Raw genomic sequence first — 14,969 nt, 5'->3', positions numbered from 1 at the left:
GTGAGAGACAAATGCTGCACTGTGTGCAGTGACTTTGCCCCTTCTTCCTTTCAAGAGCTGAGTTGGACTCGGGGATTGCCAAGTAAGATGAAACATGACAATCGAGCTAGTTAGCATGAATAATGTGTAACATGTCCTGATTCATTCTGGGGGTTGGGGCCTGAGGGTCTTTGACCTCAGGGTTGAAACCTCAACCAATGGGTTTAATGATAATAATTATCATTTTTATTATTTCTGTTGCCCTGAACTTTCTGGGGTGCTTCATTTTATGTTCATGTTCCTTAGTTTTGTGTATCTCATAGCTCTTTCTTCACTGGGTTGCTCTTTACTGTGTTTAGTGAATGTTTACTGGTGGTTTCCCTTTCAACTTTCTTATCTTACCCTGCAAAATAATCATTGTCAGTGATGGCACAGTAGGCCCTGCTGCAGTTACTCAAAAGGACTGTGCTAGTATGTTGTTCTGTGTCCTGATACTAGTTTTATAATTAAAATATTTTTTAAAAAATCATATGTTGTTTGAGTAGATAAAAGTTGAGGAATTAGTTTTTCCTAGATACTAAAATTTCAGTCCATGAAGAATCTTAGAATATTCTTTTTTATTTTGAGATGGAGTCTCGCTCTGTTGCCCAGGCTGGAGTGCAGTGGCACGATCTCGGCTCACTGCAAGCTCCGCCTCCCGGGTTCACGCCATTCTCCTGCCTCAGCCTCCCGAGTAGCTGGGACTACAGGCGCCCACCACCACCCCGGCTAATTTTTTGTATTTTGAGTAGAGATGGGGTTTCACCGAGTTAGCCAGGATGGTCTCCATCTCCTGACCTTGTGATCCGCCCGTCTCGGCCTCCCAAAGTGCTGGGATTACAGGCGTGAGCCACCGCGCCCGGCCAAATCTTAGAATATTCTTACTTTTCTGCCTTCAGTTATACAGTCTCCCCTAAAATGTCAACAAGGCCAGTTTGCTGTCCACGACGGCAAGGATATAACACTGGGCAGAACATTCTTGCTAAGGTACTTGCTCTTTCCACCTGACCGTTATAAGTGAGTGACTTCTCATGCCATCATTTCTCTAGAGCTTCCTGCTTACAAGAAATGGTGTTGCCTCCAAGGTTAGCATGGTGTTAGGTCATCTGAAATTTTATTTTGTACTCAGAGAGTATTTCAACACTTACAGAGCAGAAAAGTAGATAATGTGATCTTCCCAAGAAGTCATCACATTGGAATAACCTTCTGAAACTAGAGATAGTCTTGATCTCACAAAAGAAACACATTAATAATTTCATCATTTTGTCAACTTAACTGGTATCTCAAATAATGTAAGCCTTGAGTCTTGAAGTACCCAATACAGAGCAAAAATTTCAAAAGTTTGAGAACTATCCTTGATTATAATCTACCTTTTTTTTTTTTTAAAACAAAACAAAACAGAACAACCACTAACTATGACTGGAGTGAATGGAGTTTAGGATTGCCTCAGGAAATATGATGTAATAAAAGGCTGGACTCAAGAAATCCTTAAGCCCTAGGCTTGAAGTGTATTTGTTATTGATTGGGAAATCCTATTATCCTACATCAATTAACATTTAAAACAGGATCTTCTTTCTTCCTTAGCTGAGCAGATTGTCTCCATTCTAAGCACGTAAACACACATGAATGCCTGAAGGCAGAAACAGTGCTTCACACAAAAAAGCCAACTTTGTTTCCTTTTTTATTTCTTAACAAGCTTTGAAAACAAATGCCCTCATTCTGCAATACATAATCAAGAATGAAGACTGAAAAAAAAATCACATATCCTTTGACCTGCCAAATCCATGCCAGAAATTTAGTCTATGTGTAAATTAAGGCATGCCCTCAAATTAAACTAAAAGGATAGTGACATGTTTTATGGCCTTACTTATAATAAAAAGCATGAAACAACCTAAATATTCCAGAGATGATTGTGAAGAAATCAGGTAATAAAGCAGCTTGATAGGAGGTTTTATAGTTTAGGACTAAATTATTGGATCTATCAGCCTGAGTTCAAATCCTGGCTCTGTAACCGGTAGCTGTGAGTAGCAGCACATTACTTAATCTGCCTGGACTTCAGTTTTTCAGTTCTGAAATGGGTTAATACGTAGTAGTATTTATCTTGTAGGATCATTGTGAGGATTACATGAGATAAGAAAAAATCTTGGAATAGTAAATACACGATTATTAGCTGATGTTTTTAGTAGTAGTGGTATTATAACACTATCAAGGTTCTTTTACTTCACACAACAGATATATACTCTGTCTAGCTTAAATAAGAAAACAATGCATGTAAGAAGGATACTAGTAACTTCTAGAAGCTGAAAACAATGGGAAAACAGGTTTTGATCTCATTTGGGGCTCTCAGCTGCAGAACTTCACAGACCTTCTGTGCAGTCTGCTGCCACTGAATGACTTAGGATTCAGCTCCAACTGCCTCTGTCCCTGTGAGTATTGGTTCCGGATTTAAATACCCTGTGGAGGAGATGGTGCCTGTCATGTGCCTAACCCCGAATTTTACCCCAAGGGAACTAAGAAGTTGGTCCTTTCCCAAATACAGGATGCTGACTGAGGAACAGCATTGATGTTTCATGAGTATAATCCCATTTTTTTTTTTTTTCCCGAGACGGAGTCTCGCTCTGTCGCCAGGGCTGGAGTGCAGTGGCCGGATCTTAGTTCACTGCAAGCTCCTCCTCCTGGGTTCACGCCATTCTCCTGCCTTAGCCTCCCGAGTAGCTGGGACTACAGGCGCCCGCGACCTCACCCGGCTAGTTTTTTGTATTTTTTAGTAGAGACGGGGTTTCACCGTGTTAGCCAGGATGGTCTCGATCTCCTGACCTCGTGACCCGCCCGCCTCGGCCTCCCAAAGTGCTGGGATTACAGGCTTGAGCCACCACACCCGGCCTGTATAATCCCATTTTATTAGTTAAGAAAATATAATACTATAAGGCCGGGTGTGGTGGCTCATGATCCGAGATGGGCGGATCATGAGGTCAGGAGATCGAGACTATCCTGGCTAACACGGTGAAACCCCGTCTCTACTAAAAGTGCAAAAAATTAGTTGGGTGTGGTGGTGAGCGCCTGTAATCCCAGCTACTGGGGAGGCTGAGGCAGGAGAATGGTGTGAACTGGGAGGCAGAGCTTGCAGTGAGCCGAGATCCCGCCACTGCACTCCAGCCTGGGTGACAGAGCAAGACTCCGTCTCAAAAAAAAAAAAAAAAAAAAAATTAGGTGTACATGGTGGCAGGCGCCTGTAGTCCCAGCTACTTGGGATGCTGAGGCAGGAGAATTGCTTGAACCCGGGAAGTGGAGGTTGCGGCGAGCTGAGATCGCGCCACTGCACTCCAGCCTGGGTGACATTGAGAAACTCCGTCTCAAAAAAAAAGAAAATACAATGCTGTAAAACTTTTTTCTATTTTACTCAACACAGAATACTTCTGTGACCAGCTGTGTGTGTGTGTGTGTGTGTGTGTGTGTGTGTTTCCTTCACTCACCAAGCAATTCTCCCACTCTGAACACTAGCTGGATGTCCCACAATTCATTTCAGTTCTGTCATGACCTACCTGGAGATAGCATCACATCCCACAGGATAAGGGCTCAGTCCCAATACTGCTCCTACTTCAGATGCCAGTTGCAAGTCCCAGGTTGTGACCTTTGCTTCTGACCGACTGGCTATAAATCAGGGTTCCCACCATATCCCTTCCTTGGTTTCAATAATTTGCTAGGATGGCTTACAGAACTTAAGGAAACACTTGAGTTTACTGGTTTAATATAAAGGATACACAGACGGCCAGATGAAGGGATGCACGTGGCAAGGTTTGGGGAAAGGGAGTGAAGCTTCCTTTCCCTCTCCAGGTGCACGACCCCCCAGGCACCTCCACATGTTCAGCAACCTGGAAGCTTGAGACTGTAGTCTCAGCTACTTGGGAGACCGAGGCATGAGAATCGATTAAACCTGGGAGCAAAGGCTGCAGTGAGCTGAGATCGTACCACTGCAGCCTGGGCGACAGAGCGAGACTCCATCTCAAAAAAAAAAAAAAAAATTTTTTTTTCTTAGGGCTTTATCTCTACACTTTCCCTCCCCTACCTTTCTTGTAGGTTGATGGGAGGGGCTGAAGGTTCTAATCCTTTAATCCTCTAATAACCTGGTCTGTCTGGTGAGCAGCTTCATCCTGGGTTATCTATGCACTACACCTTAAGTCACCTCATTAACATAAACTCAGGTATAATCAAAAGGGGCTCTTGATGAACAATGAAAGACACTCCTCCTGCTCAGGAAATCCCAAAGGTTTTAAGACCTCGTGACAGGAACTGGGACAAAGACCAAATATATTTCATACTATACCACAAACATAAATTTTAATATAAATGATCAGGAAAAGGTCCGGAAGGATGTATGTTGAGTTGCTGACTGATTTTCTCAGAGTACTGGGGTATAGGTATTTTAAAATATTTTCCCCTACTCCTTCCTTTTTTCCTTGTTTCTTCTCTATTCTTTAGTCTGTTCTCTTAAAACTGAAATTACTGCACATTTTCAAGTGGTCTTGGAATTATTGTTGGAATGCCAGTGTTTATTTATTGGTCTTAGAATAACGGCTCTAGAAAACCTTTCCCTGAGATTACTCTTCCTTCCTCCCTCCTTTCTGTGCTTTTTAAAAAACTTTTTTTTCTTAATGGAAAGTTTTAAACACCCTTAAAGGCAGAAGGGATAGTTTAATGAACTCCCTTGGACTCAGCACCCAGCTCTAATGATTATTTACATTTGCCAATTTTGTTTTATCTAACCCCCTGCTTTTATTTGCCAGAGTATTTTAGCAAGTTTCCTATATTTTTTCTTATCTTAATCGTGCAGGTATCTTCTTAATTGTTACTGACAAAGTACAAGTTGGGGTCTAGGGAATTCTGTTAGGAATTATGCAAGCCTGAATTCTCAAATACATTTCAGTTGGTATACATTGTTCTGTTTTCACATACCGTAGTCACCATTCTGAGCATGGTTGATTTACTCACCAGTAATTGTACACACGTGTCGATACGAAATGTTATTTAATTTGTCAAAACAGAACAATACTGGCTTATTGATTGAGATGGTATCAATTCTATTGATTAAATGTTGCGTTTCTTTTGCCTCAGCCATATATGTTCTTTGGAGCTCTGGTTTTGTGTAATCTCCTTATAATTTCTTTCATCCCAAACATCCTTGGTCTGACATAATTTAATACTATTCTGTGTTTCATGGACATAAAACACAGGAGTGAGATAGTCTGATCAAGTAGAAAGAACATTCATTTGGGAACTAGAAAGTAAGAACTCTAGCCTGTGTGGGTATGGTGGTTTGAGCCTGTAATGGCAGCTACTCAGGACACTGAAATGGGAGGATCCTTTGAGCCCAGGAGTTTGAGGCTACAGTGAACTGTGATGGGGCCACTGTATTTTAGCCTTGAAGACAGAGCAAAACCCTACCTCTAACAAAACAAAACAAAACCAAGAAAAGAATTCTAGCTTGGCCCTGCAATTTACCAAGTTCCTTAACCTTTTTGCTGTTTAGTATCTCCATCCACAGAATGAAATGGTTGGTCTAGACCTGTGCTGTACAATACGGTAGCCACTGGCCACATGAAATATGTTTACTTTGAATTGAGATATGCTGTAAGTGTAAAATACACACAGTTTTTGAAGACATCATAAGCAAAAACAATGCAGAATATCCCAGTAATTATATTTTATATGGATTATATGTTGAAATGATAATATTTTGAATATGTTGGGTTAATATATTATTAAAATTATTTCTACTGGAAAATTTGAAATTACGTATATAGCTCACATTATATTTCTATTGAATTGTGCTGGTTTAGAATATTCTAGTTCATTCTCTGAAATTATATTTGGGATTGGCACAATAATACTCAGTTTACAAAAATTTTACAAAGGGCTCTAACAAAGTGCTTTAGTTGGTCCCAGCATTTCTCCTTATTTTAGTATTAATAAAGATTTTTCTTATTTTGGGGCTGCTATTTAAAAAGCAGCTTGGTTCTTGCATGGTGGCTCACACCTGTAATCCTACCATTTTGGGAGGCCGAGGCAGGTGGATTGTTTGAGCCCAGGAATTCGAGACCAGGTTGGGCAACATGGCGAAACTCCATCTCTACAAAAAATACAAAAATCAGCCAGGCATGGTGGCATGTGCTTGTAGTCCCTGCTACTCAGGAGACTAAGGTGGGAGGGAGGATGGCCTGAACCTGGGAGACAGAGGTTGTAATGAACCGAGATCGCACCACTTGTACTCCAACCTGGGTGACAGAGTGAGTCCCTGTCTCAAAGTAAATAAATAATAAATAAATAAAAAAAAAAGAAAATAAAAAGCAGCCTGTTTTTACGAGCAGCAAAGTAGGAAGCAAATCCTTGTGATCAAAACATGGTTGGAATTTCTGTTGTTATTTTGGAGTCCATTGTTCTGAACTGTTTCAGAACAGACTGATTATGAAATTTGTCTAGTAATAGTATTTTAGTTTATGTAGAAGTTTTTTGATTATTTTTCAGCGTCATCACCTTTTTCTTTCTCTTCTCCCCGGGCTGGTGTGCAGTGGCGCAATCTCAGCTTACTGCAACCTCACCATCTTGGGCTCAAGCTATCCTTTCACTTCAGCCTCTCGAGTAGCTGGGACCACAGACATGCAGCAACATGCCCAGCTAATTTTTTTTTTCTTTTTTGTATCTTTGGTAGAGACGGATTTTGTTATATTGCCTGGGCTGGTCTCAAACTCTTGAGGTCAAGCATCTGCCCACCTCGGCCTCCCAAAGTGCTAGGATTACAACTACCTCACCCTTCACCTTCTTTCTCTGATACATATGTGTGTGTGTGTGTGTATGTGTGTGTATATATACAGGCGCAGTGGCTCACACCTATAATCCCAGCACTTTGGGAGGCCGAGGCAGGCGGATCACCTGAGGTCGGGAGTTCGAGACCATATATATATATACCATATATATATATACACATATATATATGTATAAATATATACATATATAAAATGTATATACATACATATATACATACATACATATAAAATACCATATATATATGTACACACACACACACACACATTCAGCAGTGGGAACTGACTGTTTTTTGTCACTATAGATTCCTTGCTTTCCTGCTTGTTTACAGTAGGAAATTCCTTTTCTGTTAACTTTTAAAATTTCGAGTTAGGCAGACCCCTCACCCTACAACCAGAATTGATTCAAAGAGACTCCCAGAGTTTTTTTTTTTTTTTTTTTTTTTGAGAGGGAGTCTTGCTCTGTTGCCCAAGATGGAGTGCAGTGGCATGATCTCCATGATCTTGGCTCACTGCAACTTCCACCTCCCAGGTTCAAGCAATTCTCCTGCCTCAGCTTCCCAAGTAGCTGGGATTATAGGCTTGCACCATCACACCCAGCTTATTTTTGTAATTATTATTATTTTTATTATTTTAGTAGAGACGGGATTTTGTCATGTTAGGCACACTGGTCTCGAACTCCTGACCTCAGGTGATCCACCCACCTCGGCCTCCCAAAGTGCTGGGATTACAGGCGTGAGCCATCACACCTGGCCTTTTTTTTTTTTTTTTTTTGCAACAGAGTCTGGCTCTGTCACCCAGGCTGGAGTGCATTGGTGCAATCTCAGCTCACTGCAACTTCCGCCTCCCAGGTTCAAGCTATTCTCCGGCCTCAGCCTCCCAAGTAGCTGGGATTACAGGAACCCACCACCATGCCTGGTTAATTTTTGTGTTTTTAGTAGAGATGGGTTTTATCGTGTTGACCAGGCTGGTCTCGAACTCCTGACCTCAGGTGATCCGCCTGCCTCGGCCTCCCAAAGTGCTGGGATTATAGGTGTGAGCCACTGCGCCTGGCCTGAGACTCCCAGAGCTTTTTAAGGAACGTCAAGAATTAGCTTTAACAATCACACTAGAGCTTACTTCTTGAGTATTATGAAGAAAATACCAGTATTTTTCTCATGGATATTTCAAATATTTAAATCATTTAGGCAGATCATTTGACTCAACACATTTTCTTTGGTCATATGACATTTGTATAGACTTGTACCATATAATCGCCCCCTCAGTTCCCATTTACACATGTACTGTGCAGATGCCAAAGGACGTAAACATGGGGCCCAGCTAGCACAATGACACAGCCTTCTCAATTGAGCCAGCATATTCCTCTGGCTGGGTGTCCACTGTTGGCTAATGCAGGCTTTCAGATGCTGGTTTCAGAGTTTTCAGGAGCTGTGAGTCGGGCACAGCAGGAGTTAAGGGGATAATACTGGTAATATTTTATCTGCTCATTTGATATAAGTTACGTCTCCCTGGCGTCCTCTGGTCATGAAGTCCTGTTTGATACTCCCTTCAAGTCCCTCCCTCTAGCGCTGGCTGAATTTAGGCTTTTCCTCATTATTCCTTGCCCGCGTCTGCTGCAGCTTCTGGAGTTCTTATTTCCATTCCTGCATACCTGGCTTTCCCATAAAGTGATGATACAATGTGTCACACTCTCCTGCTTAACCCCTCTGAACTTCCCATTATCCTCAGAGAGAAGGGTGATCTGTAGTTGAGCAAGCAGGTTCAGTTCATTGAGGCCTCTTTATTTTCAAAGCTTTTCTCCAGTTATTTTCATTGCATTTTGGCCATCAGGCTGCTCCATGTTCTCCAAAGGTTCTTTGAACTTTCTCCCCCTTCTGCCTTAGAATCTGGAAGCTCACACCACCTGCAATGCCTTTCTTTCATTTTCTGCCAGGGAATTCTGCTTATCCTCCAAGGCTTGACTACAGAACTCTAGAGAATAAAGGCCTTCTTAGAGCTCTATGGCAATGTTCCTTCTTATATAACCATAATTATATACCAATATGTACTGAACTGTGATTAAGAGTTGACTTTTTATCTAGTTTGTAATATATTTAGTGCATTGAGCATACTTGTACTTATTCTTTTGTTGATAAATAGTCATTGAATTCAATAATGCTAAAATGAGGGCTGGTTGCATTTATTTGCAGAGGAGCTTTCAAAGTTTATAATCTATACCTACTGTGTCCAACACAGTAGCCACTAGCCATTGTGTGGCTATTGAACACTTGCAGTTTCACTAGTTTGAATTGTGCTGTGTGAAATGTACACAGGTTTTTTAGACTTAGTAAAACAAGAGGAATGTAAATAGTAACTTTTAATATTGCATAGATATTGAAAGAATAATACTTTGGTATATTTTAGGTTAAGTAAAATGTGTTATTAAATGAATTTCACCTATGTCTTTTATCTTTTTAAACACAGCTACTGGAAGACTTAAATTTACATACTTGGCTTGCATTATATTTCTACTGGACTGCTGTCATCTAATGGGCTCTTACTCTTAGTCTTCTCTTTTTTTTCCATTCCAGATCTGCGATTACAGAAAATGAAACCACTTTTAAATGATAAACCGTTTTGCACATTAGTCAATTTGGCAGATTTCATTGCAGTCATTAATTTTACCTCTTCTAGCCTCAATGCCAAATTCCCATGAACAAAAAATGTATTTGAGCAGCCTTTAAATCCTACTGTGTTATTTGCTTCTGGTCCAGAGGAGCAGGGACGTGTTAGCTGCCTGCCCAGCTGCTGCCTGTTCACACTGCAGGGCATGTGAGGACTGGCTGGCTGTCTTCACGAGAAGTGCAGGCCAGTGATACATGGAGCCAGCCAGAGCTTAGTGAGGGTCACAGCACACAGTGACAGTGTGCTTCCTGTTCTCAGCAAGGTTGACAGCTGCACCGTGATTCTTGGCAGCAGTCATATGGTGGGTCACTCTCTGGCACCCTGGGTGTTTGCAAGTCTGACACAGCACCGAGAGGTGCCAAGGTACACCCTTCTGGAGAGATCTAAAGAAGGCAAAGCCTCCCCTCATCCCCTCACTTGCACCTTCTGTCTGCTTGCTTGTGCCCTTCACACAAAGTGGACACTGGGGGAACTGTGGCCCACCAAAAGGTATAAACTTTGCCACAACTCAAGGGTTGGTCAATCTTGGGTAATTAGTGTATATCAATGCTTTGTATCAGGCTCTTGGGAGACTATTTAAAGTAAAAGCAGGATTCTTTAATGATCAAATTCAGGTGGAGGAAAGATTGTAAAAAAACTTTTGATTTGCAAATAATTAAATATTTACATAAAAGTCATGAGAATAATAATGAAGAATATCCCATAAATCCTTTCCCTAGATTTACCTATTAGTAACATTTTATTCTATTTGCTGTTATTGGCTCATATATATATATGTATAAATGTATATAGAGAGTCTCATATATGTAATATATATATGTCTTTATGTATAAATTGTTTTTTCTGGAACTATATGGGAATAAGTTACTTATATATCATAGCCCTTCCTCCCCTAAATATTTCAATATACAGTTCCTAATAATAAGGTTTCCTATTTTTGAAATGAAGTCTCACTCTGCTGCTCAGGCTGGAGTGCAGTGGTGTGATCTTGGCTCACTGCAACCTCCACCTCCTAGGTTCAAATGATTCTTGTGCCTAAGCCTCCCAGGTAGCTGGGATTACAGGTGTCTGCCACCATGACTGGCTAATTTTTTAATTTTTAGTAGAGATGGTGTTTCATCATATTGGCCAGGCTGGTCTCGAACTACTGACCTCAAATGATCTGCCCACCTCAGCCTCCCAGAGTGTCAGGATTACAGGCATGAGCCACCGCGCCCGGCCAAGGTTTTCTGTTAATAACCTCAGTTCGATTACCAACTTTAGCAAATTTACCGTTAATATAATACTTTTATCTAATCTACTCTTTGTTTTCTAATTTTATCTGTTGACCCGAAAATATTCTTTATAATATATTTTCCATTAAGCATCCACTCAAGAATCACATATCTGTTTAGTTGTCATGTCTCTTTAGTTTTCTTTAATCTGGAGTTCCTCAGCATTTTTATTTTATTTTTTGACTTTTATAGCATTGACATTTTGATGGAGGAATGTTTTAAATTTTAAAACAAACTCTTTAAAGAGCTAGGAAAATACATTTTTTGTTATTTTTCGGTTATGTAGAAAAAACCTTTGCAAGCAAAACCTTAAAGAACTGCCAAATGTAGATATGACTTTCTAAACAAATTAACATTTCTTTACAACCAAACCAAATAAACCAAACAAACCCCTCCCCACCAAATACATAAACATTTGCAATGAATATGGCAGACTAAAGGTTAGTACATAAGGTTTATTCAAGGTGGTAAGAAAAAGACTAACATCCTAGAAAACCAAGCAAAGGAACTCAAATTGGCAGTACACAGGAGATCAAATACAAATGGCCCATATTATGAAAAACAAACAACTCCCTGGTCTTTCCGTTGAATGCAGATCAAAACAGTGGAGGGTGCTTATTAATTTTCAAAAGATTGGTTAAATTACCAAAGATGGTTCTCCACTGTAGGCAAAGCATAGGAAAAAGGAATATTCTCTCACCACAGATACAGTGTACATTGATGCACATCTTGATGAGGGAGGTTAAATTAGGGAGCAATACATCAGAGCTTTAAATAGCAGCGACTTAATATCTTGAGTTTTGCGGCAGGTTGACTGCTATAGATTTGTGCATTGTTGCTTACAGATTTTATTTTATTTTGAGTTTTAATATGCTCCTAGACTCATAAATAATAGAAGCCTGTCTCTTTTAAGAAAACATACTTTTAGATAATTGAAGGGAGCCTATTTGCATCAAAACGTCTTCTTTATAAAAGATTAAGAGAAGGGTTTCTTTTAATAATGAGTGACTCTTTTTTTGGTTTAATATGAATTGATTGTCAGTATAGTAAATAGTTTAGCTTTGCAGTTAGAGTGAGGTTCACCTGGGTGTTGACATGGGTTGGGATTAATCAGGTGACTGGTAAATCTAGAGATAGGTTAAACAAGTCTAATTCTGGTCAGCATCCCCAAAGAGCCAGGAGTAGTCTCTGGATTTGGTAGAGATGCGGTTGTTTAAGGAAAGTGGTATTTTAGGAAGACTACCCTGGCAGCAGAGAGAGCAGTTTGGGGGGCTATTTTATTACTGTAGGTTTGACATTCCAGTGGAACAAAGGTAGGAAGGGGGAATGCAGTGTCTCTGAAAGAGAATGGAAGCTCAGCGGAGTCTGGTGGCTGGTAATGTGTGGAAGGTAAAGGACACTGAAGGAATGAATGATGGGCTTGTTGGCAGAAACAGGGCCAGCAAGAGGTAGCTGCCATTTTGAGGAGGGCCACGAGGAGTTCAGTCTTCGAGTCATTTTCCATGATGGTGGTGCACCTATTTTGTTGGGATAGGGAGGATGGAAGGTGGGGTTTGGGGAAGATTGGAGCTGGAGAAGAGATTAGCTGGTGATGTGTATGTGTTGAGAACAGAAAGCTCAGTGCTAGTTCCTCAGAGACGGAGTTAGGTGAGAACTGAAAAGGATTTTTGGTCAAAAGAGATCTGCAGTTGGCCTCCTTGGAGAGGGGCTACATTGGAGGGTCTGAGAAGTCGGCACATTTAGACAACTATGTATTTATATAGTGTAGTCATAGCTGTTCTTGTCTGGCATTCTTACTACAGGAAGCTTCTCTTTGATAGTAATTTGTCTGGACCTTTCCCCCCCTTCCCCATCAGAGTGTCCACTCCATGTACTTTCATTTGATCTTCCTCCACCTCATTGTTTATTCTAGGAAGCTTAACCTTTCTCATACAATACCCTCCTGCCTTAGTGTACTCCCTACCACCCCAGACCTACGTTTATTTCACTCTCAGAGGAAGAGATATCCTCTTCTGCTGTGAAAGTTACTCTTTGTACAGTAGAGCCTTTCTTCTCTTCTGGGAAACTGTTGCTGCTTTATTTACGTTTTCCCCCATCTCCACCTCCTTATTCCTTTCTACTTTGGGTTTCACACAAAGCTCTGAGGAGAGATCACACATTGCAATATGGTAATAAATAAATAAATAATAAATAAATGCAAAAAAAATCACAAAACCACAAACACATTTCATTACGGGCAGAGTCAGAGGGAAACGAGCCTCCCCAGGTCTCACTTAAGCATTTTAATTTTGTGAGGTCTGTTCTTCAAAATATGCAAAAGTTGGTTCTAAACAGTGGTTTTAAAACTGCAGAATCCCAACAAGGGAATGGGATGGGTTCTTGAGCCTTCTGAAAGTAGAAGCTTTCATCCAGAGCAACTCCTTCTAATTCTGATTAGTAATTTATTTTGGTAAAGTGTTTTGTGGCTTTAAAAAAGTAAGCTACTATTTCAAAAGTAAATTATGGCATGTACTTCCATGAATTAAATCTACTATATGTTAGCACCTTAGATGGTTTCATATTATGGAGCATCTGAAGGAATTTACTTGATATTATATACTGATTGCTTTCATAGCTTAGCACAAAAAGAGATTAGAAGTTTATAAGACAGGCCAGATGCAGAGGCTCACACCTGTAATCCTAGCACTTTGGGAGGCCAAGGTGGGAGGACTGCTTGAGCCCAGGAATTTGAGACTAGCCTGGGCAACATAGTGAGACTCCATCTCTATGTCTGTTAATTAAAAAAAAAGTTTATAAGACAAAAATAGTCCTAAATAAAATTATTTCTGTAAATAACTGACATAAAAATGTTGACCTAGTTGTCTCCAGAATGAGGCCTGTTTCCCAAAGGCTTCAGACTGACCTCAAGGAAAATTTTGCAGTCTTAAGAAAAAGATGACCCAGCAAATGTTCTACCTAAAATGAAGTCCGATTTTGGGTTCTTTTAGAAAGTGATGAGGCAATGTATTGTATAGCCAAATAGAAAATATATTTAAACATTAATTTTTGTGTTTACACACACACATCATTTTTCTTTTTTCTCTCTCTCTCTTTCTTTCTCTCTCTCTCTCTCTCTCTCTCTCTCTCTTTCTTTCTTTCTGTCTGTCTGTCTCTCTCTCTCTCTCTCCTTTTGCGTGGGGACAGAGTCTTGCTGTCTCCCAGGCTTGAGTGCAGTGGTACAATTTTGGCTCACTGCAGCCTCTGCCTCCCGGGTTCAAGTGATTCTCCTGCCTCAGCCTCCCAAATAGCTGGGACTACAGGCATGTGCCACCACACCTGGCTAATTTTTGTGTTTTTAGTAGAGACAGGGTTTTGCCATACTAGCCAGGCTGATCTCGAACTCCTGACTTCAGTTGATCCACCTGCCTTGGCCTCCCAAAGTGCTGGGATTACAGGCGTGAGCTACTGCGCCCTGCCTAGATGTAATTTTTCTATGATGTAAATTATTTATATACTTAGAAACAATGTAATTGATTATTCTTTTTCTATTTGATAATGCAGTAATATGGTGTTGACATTTTATTCAACACTGCTGAAGTCAGACAGATTATAAAGATTACTTCCCCTCTTCTTACCTTTTAAAAATGCTGTTTTGAGCCGGGCACGGTGGCTCACACCCATAATCTCAGCACTTTGGGAGGCCAAAGTGGATGGATTGCTTGAGCTCAGAAGTTCGAGACCAACCTGGACAACATGGTGAAACCCCATCTCTACATAAGAATACAAAAACTAGCTGGGCATGGTGGTATGTACCTGTAGTCCCAGCTATTTGGGAGACTAAGGTGGGAGGATTACCTGAGCCCAGAAAAGTTGAGGCTGTAGTCAGCCATAATTGTGCCACTACAATCCAGCCTGGGTGACAGAGTGAAACCCTCTCTCAAAATAAATAAATAAATAAATAAATAAAAATTTAAAAAGAGGGCCGGGCGCGGTGGCTCAAGCCTGTAATCCCAGCACTTTGGGAGGCCGAGACGGGCGGATCACGAGGTCAGGAGATCGAGACCATCCTGGCTAATACGGTGAAATCCCTTCTCTACTAAAAAATACAAAAAACTAGCCAGGCGAGTTGGTGGGCGCCTGTAGTCCCAGCTACTCGGGAGGCTGAGGCAGGAGAATGGCGTAAACCCGGGAAGTGGAGCATGCAGTGAGCTGATCT

The 14,969-nt window shown here is 40.8% G+C and overlaps 1 protein-coding gene across 1 annotated transcript in view; it reads left to right on the top strand.

Moving 5' to 3' along the window:
- KAT2B (lysine acetyltransferase 2B) overlaps positions 1 to 14,969 on the top strand; it is a 122,866-nt gene that overhangs the window by 32,962 nt on the left and 74,935 nt on the right.

This window comes from Rhinopithecus bieti, unplaced genomic scaffold (genome assembly GCF_001698545.2).
Source record: "Rhinopithecus bieti isolate Rb0 unplaced genomic scaffold, ASM169854v2 scaffold_58058, whole genome shotgun sequence".
NCBI lineage: Eukaryota > Metazoa > Chordata > Mammalia > Primates > Cercopithecidae > Rhinopithecus > Rhinopithecus bieti.
This window is presented reverse-complemented; position numbering and strand designations above follow the sequence as displayed.